Raw genomic sequence first — 6000 nt, 5'->3', positions numbered from 1 at the left:
CTGAAAACAAGCAAGTGGTGTGGTGGCCGACCAGAAAAGGTGGCCCAAAGACCAAGAAAGCCAGTTATCCGACCAGAAAACTAGCTGGCTGGAGGAAAAGTGGTCTCCAAGGAAAAAATTGGTCTTCCACCCTTGTACCACTTCCAAACAAGGAAAACAAGGTTTGTACCAAAAACAAATCAAAACGGATGCAAGACGAGAGATTGGGAGGCAAAGCACGAGGCCGAAAGCCTCGAAAACTAGTCCATTGGCATCAAAAGTGGTATACGACCACAAAAGTGGTCTCCTAGACCACAGTGTTCTTCTAGGAAGAGGCAAAAAGGCATGGTTCAAAAACTACGCCAAACGGAGAATGTTAAGCGGTCCCAAGACAAGGTGTATGGCCGAAGGCTCCAAAAATCAGAAACTAGTCTCCAAACGGGAAAAGTGGCCTACGACCACAAAAAGTGGTCTAAGACCACAAAGAGATGGTCTACAAGACCTCTCCCTCCCTCTGAGAAGAGAAAACAAGATTCGGTCCACAAGCCGAGCCAAAGTACAAAGAGTTCAGAGGCTCGGAGGCAAGGCTCTCAGCCAAAAACTCCGAAACCTCTGAACGAGCACAACATGCACAATCACCAAGTGCTCAATTGATGACGTCTGAGTCTTAAGGTCAGCCAAAAATGGGGTGTCTACACTATCCCATACCCGTATTGGTTTGACGCTCCATTAAAGTACATCGTCCAAGTCTCTTCTTCGACATGCAGAATGGCCTCGTTTGGGAACAGGTACTCAACTACTTCATCCCCTTCCACTGGGTGATCGGCTAGGAATTTTGCTATCGCTCTCCCTTTCACTAACTTGCGCGTCATATACTTCAGATCGAATTCAGAAAACAGAAGCAACCAACGAGCTAGCCTACCCGTAAGGGCCGATTTCTTGAAGAGATATTTGATGGGATCTAATCTCGAAACTAGTATTATAGAGTGAGCTAACAGGTAGTGTCGTAGCTTCTTGATAGCCCATACCAAGGCCAGACAAGCCTTCTCCAGCGGAGTGTAGCGAGTCTCGTAATCTAGCATTTTCTTGCTCAGGTAGTAGATAGCCCTCTCCACTTTGTCCTTAGACTCTTGTGCAAGCATGCAACCCATTGTAGTTTCAGTCACTGAAAGATACAGAATCAACGGTTTCCCCGGCTCAAGTGGTGACAACACAGGTGGGTTCTGTAAATATTGCTTGATCTGTTCAAAGACAGCTTGGTATCGACCGTCCTATTGGAACTTCTTTCCTTTCTTCAGGAGACCAACGAGTAGTTCACAAGTCAAGGTTAATTTTGCAATAAATCGTCTTATGAATTGCACTTTACCCAGAAAGCCTCACACCTCCTTTTTAGTCCTCGGTGGTGGCATTTCTAAGATGGCCATGATTTTAGAAGGATCAACCTCGATACCTCTCTGTGTGATCAAGAACCCCAGCATTTTCCATGTTGTAACCCCAAACGTACATTTCTGAGGATTCAGCCGCAACCGATACTCTCTGATCTGTTAAAAGAATTTCTGCAAGGCAGTGTAGTGGCCCTCACTTTCCCTGGACTTGACAATCATGTCGTGCACGTACATCTCAGCCTCTTTATGGATCATGTCATGCAAAATTGTGGTCGCAGCCCGTTGATATGTAGCTCCAGCATTCTTCAGCCCAAACGGCATAACCCTATAACAATAGGTCCCCCACGGGGTGGTGAAAGCAGTCTTCTCCCGGTCTTCGGGTGCCATTAAAATCTGATTGTAGCCTGAAAACCCATCCATGAATGAGAGCAACGCATGCCCAGCAGTGAAGTCCACTAATTCGTCGATATGCAGCAGAGGAAAGTCGTCCTTTGGACTGGCTTTATTCAAATTCCTGAAGTCCACACATACCCAAATTCTGCCGTCCTTTTTCGGCACCGGAACTATATTGGCCAACCAAGTTGGGTATTCAGATACCAGCAGGAACCCTGCGTCAATTTGCTTGGTGACCTCTTCTTTGATCTTAAGAGCCCAGTCCGGGCAGATCCTTCTGAGCTTCTGCTTAACAAGTCGGGCCTCTAGGTTAAGAGGGATCCGGTGCTGTACAATCTCGGGATCGATTCCAAGCATGTCTTCGTAGGACCACGCGAAAACATCTTTGAAATCTTTCAATAAAGCAACTAAACGCTCGCACTCCTCCGAACACAACGTGGACCCGATCTGGACCAGCCACGGGTCCTTCTTAGTACCAACGTTAATTGTGGTGATTTCATCAACCAGTGATTTTACAAACCTCTCCTGCTCTTAATCAAGCAAATATTTCAAAACCGGAGGAATTTCTTCCTCATCGTTTTCATCAAAATTTTGAAAGTCTTGATTAATGCAATAAATCAAAGGCACAGAAAAGTACTCAGAAGCCACAGCCATTCCATTCTCATTAATCACTTCCAAGTCGCCTGATTTCTCTGTTACAACAGACTCAAAGGAAAAAGAAAAAGACGACCTAGACAGGACTGTGGCATCCGGGTTATCACCCCCAAGAATACCGGACTCAGACTCAGACGAGCTAGAACCTGATTCTGACTCCACAAACTTGGTGGAATCAGATTTCAACTCACTACCTGACCCGGTGCTACTCGATAAGAATCCCTCCTCATACTGCCAAACAAGAAAGGGTGCGATGGATGCATCCAGAATGTTTAAAGATGGGCTCACAGCCACTTCATTCCCAATCATGGACACTGAGAAGTTATCCCCCAAGCACCCTTGTACGATCGGAGGATCTGAGAGTAGACAAACCAATGCTAGCCCCATTTCAATCTCAGTGCTCTCGGAATCCCCTTCTTTACACTGCTCAGCCTCAGCTGGTGGGTCTGTCTGCTTTTCAGCAACATCATCCCTAGACAACTGCAAGTCAAAGAAAATCTCAAACCCCGGTAAGCGCCGCCTTTCTACATTTAACCATGGCTCTGGGAAGCTGCAAAATGGGAAGTCCTCCCCCTCCCGGACAATGCGTCCGTTTAGGGTACCCTAGATAAGCTGGTGCATCAACTCATAAGGCTTGCCGACTTGCTTGGCTTTGGCTCTTGCAGCCATCTCTTTGCCTTTCCTCACCCAGTCCTCTTTGGTAGGCAGATAACCTAAACCAAAGGTATGCGGGTTGTGCGGCACTTCGGCCGATACATTAATGCCCTTCCAGCCACTTTTTCCTAGTCCCATCCCAAGGATGTGTTGAAGCTTGTTCATGAGGTACACAAACTGTGCACTGACATATAACCCCTCATCAATAGCCAAAATGTTCTGTACGACCAGGGCCTCGGCTAGGGTAAATCCTGACAGAAACACATCCTCCATGCCATGCTTGATTTCCAGAACTGGTGTAGACACTTCTGGTGGTGGATGGATTGAAGAATTCCCAAAAACTATAGTTACCCCCTTCCCGTGGGAGTATTTCAACATTTGGTGCAGGGTGAAAGAGACCGCCTTCACCTGGTGTAGCCGCGGCCGCCCTAGGAGTGGATTGAAGGTTGCGGGAACGTCCAAGACATGAAAGTCAATATCGTGTTGTCTTGGACCAACCTGAGTCTGAATCTTCACGGTCCCCATCACCTCTCTACTAGTATTGTCATAGACCCTTATCACCTGGGCAGTTGGCACAAAATCCACGAGCTTTAACCCGATTGCATATGTCGTCCTCGACAGGCACACATTGATAGCAGATCCTATGTCGACAAGAACCACCGGTATCCATTTTTCTCTACACTCGGCAGATATATAGAGAGGTTTGTTATGGTCTGCGCCCTCAGGCGGCAGCTCCTTGTTAGTGAAGGTCAACGTCGGGAAAGCTCCTACCAAAAAAACCAATCCTACCAGATACTCAGGCATAGTATCTATTGAATGTTTGGCCTTGTCCATTGCAGAAAGGACAGCTTGTCTGTGTACTCTTGAGGCCATAAGCAGTCCCTAGATGGAGATGTCTGCTTGTATCTTCTTAAGCTGTTTCAGCACAGCCTCCTCTTTGAGCAGCTTTTCTTTCTGCCTCTCTGCCTCTTTATCCTTTCCGGACGCCTCTAGTTAATCTAAGTGCGGGGGCTTGAAATATCGCCCACTCCTTGTCATGTGGTCAACCTCGCCAACATACCAGGTATCATCCGGCTGGCTTTGCCCCCAGTCTTCATCGGTGTGGGCAAGACATAGGTCATCATCTTCCCACAACATGCCATCAGCGGCCGACAAACACCTGTCTGGCTCTGTTACAACTTTTCTTGTGCCCACAACACCTTCTGTTCCTGTGCTCGCAGCACGCTTCGTTCTTATGCACACAGCACGTTCTGTCCCCGCAGGGGCTTTGGCCTTTCTGGCCCTCTCAAAATCCTCGATCATTTCCCGCTCAAACTGCTCCAGTGCGGCCTGCTGTTCAGTATCTTCCATACCCAAACTGCCCGTATTCTGAGCAAAATTCTTAACACCAATGCTCTTCGACAGTGCATCCTGATTCCCGGCCCTTTCGACCACAGTTGATGTCCCCGTCCCTGACGGACCCTGTTCTGGCTGAAGTTGCTCAATAACATCCGGCTCATCGTTGAGCCACCCTGTAGTTTCTGCTGACCCATCCAAGTCGCACCAGTTGACAGTCACGTCCCCTGAGTCCTGCTCTTCAAAGAACTATAGATTTGCAATGTCTTCTTCCAGATCTGCTAGGTCATCTAGCCCCTGATTAGGTCCATCCTCCAGTACTACACAAATCTCTACCCCCACTAGCAATTCCACATTCGGCCTAGCCTGGTCTGCTGATGTAATGTAATCGCTTGGGTTGTACATGAAGCTTGCAGACCCCTCAGGCTGTGTATAATCATTCTCATCTGCCTCCACAGTCGGACCAATTTTATCTTTGATAGTCACCAGCACCGTTTCTGGTTGGGTTTGGGAGATGTCCAACATGCACAAGTCAGTGCTGTCAGGAATGAACACCTTCGGCTTGGGTAGGTGGGAAGGGGTGATATATAAGTTAGGGTCGTATGACACAACCCCAGTTTGGATCAGGTTGATTTGTTTGGGAGGTGGAGCTTGGTTATGTGGCGGAAGACGGTTGGTTGTGACATTCGGCTTCTCCGGAGGCACGATCACCCTGTTGTCAATGAGATCCTGAATCTCGTGACGCAATCTATAGCACTGGTCGGTGTCATGACCATGCTGTTAGTAAAAGGCGCAGTACTTTGCCGAGTTATGGGAGGGGGGGAGTTTTTCTGGCAATGGTCGCGGCTCTAGGGGCTTCAAGTGCCCTTTCCTGATCAAAACCCCTAAATCTTTGGACAGAGACATATACAACGGGGTAAAGGTTCTCTGGCCTCGGGGTGGAAACTTGATTGTTTGTGAGCTACTTCTAGATGCACCGGTCAATGGTGTAGCAGTAAGGGTTCTTGGGGTGGTGGTGGTAACCATTCCCACATCTGAAGTCCTGGCAGCTGCAGCACTACTTGTGCCTGCATTCGTGCTGCGGTTGAATCCCCTCTTGGACTGCTCTCTCTCATGATCAATGAGGCCCTGTTTCATGGCGTCCTCGATCTGCACCTCTATATCATGTAGATCTACAAAGGTAGGGAGGGGGAGAACGATCATCTTCTGCATAAGCTTGGGCTGTAGGTTGCGCACAACCATCCAAATCTGATCTTTGTCAACGGGCCTGATGGTCATCATCGAGGCCTTAGCCCTCCACCGGGTCACAAAATTAGGGAAGCTCTCCTTCGGCTCTTGCCTAACTGTCTCAAGATCACGTGTTGTGACCTCGATCTGTGTATTGTAGAAGTATTGAGCTACAAAGGCCCCAGCTATCTCCTCTCAGTTCCTCTAAACAGAGTCCTCCAGTTTTGCATACCAAATAGCCGCTACACCCGACAGGGTCCCACCAAATAGGGAAAGCTTCTACAATCTAGAAAGGCCCATCGGCCTTAGTATATTCGATAACAGCTGCAAATGCACCATAGGATCCCCAGACCCATCGAAACGGTCTATGTGC

Source organism: Camellia sinensis, chromosome 14, assembly GCF_055761805.1.
Source record: "Camellia sinensis isolate YWXY chromosome 14, ASM5576180v1, whole genome shotgun sequence".
In the NCBI taxonomy this organism is placed as follows: Eukaryota; Viridiplantae; Streptophyta; class Magnoliopsida; order Ericales; family Theaceae; genus Camellia; species Camellia sinensis.
Note: the sequence above shows the minus strand (reverse complement) of the source record.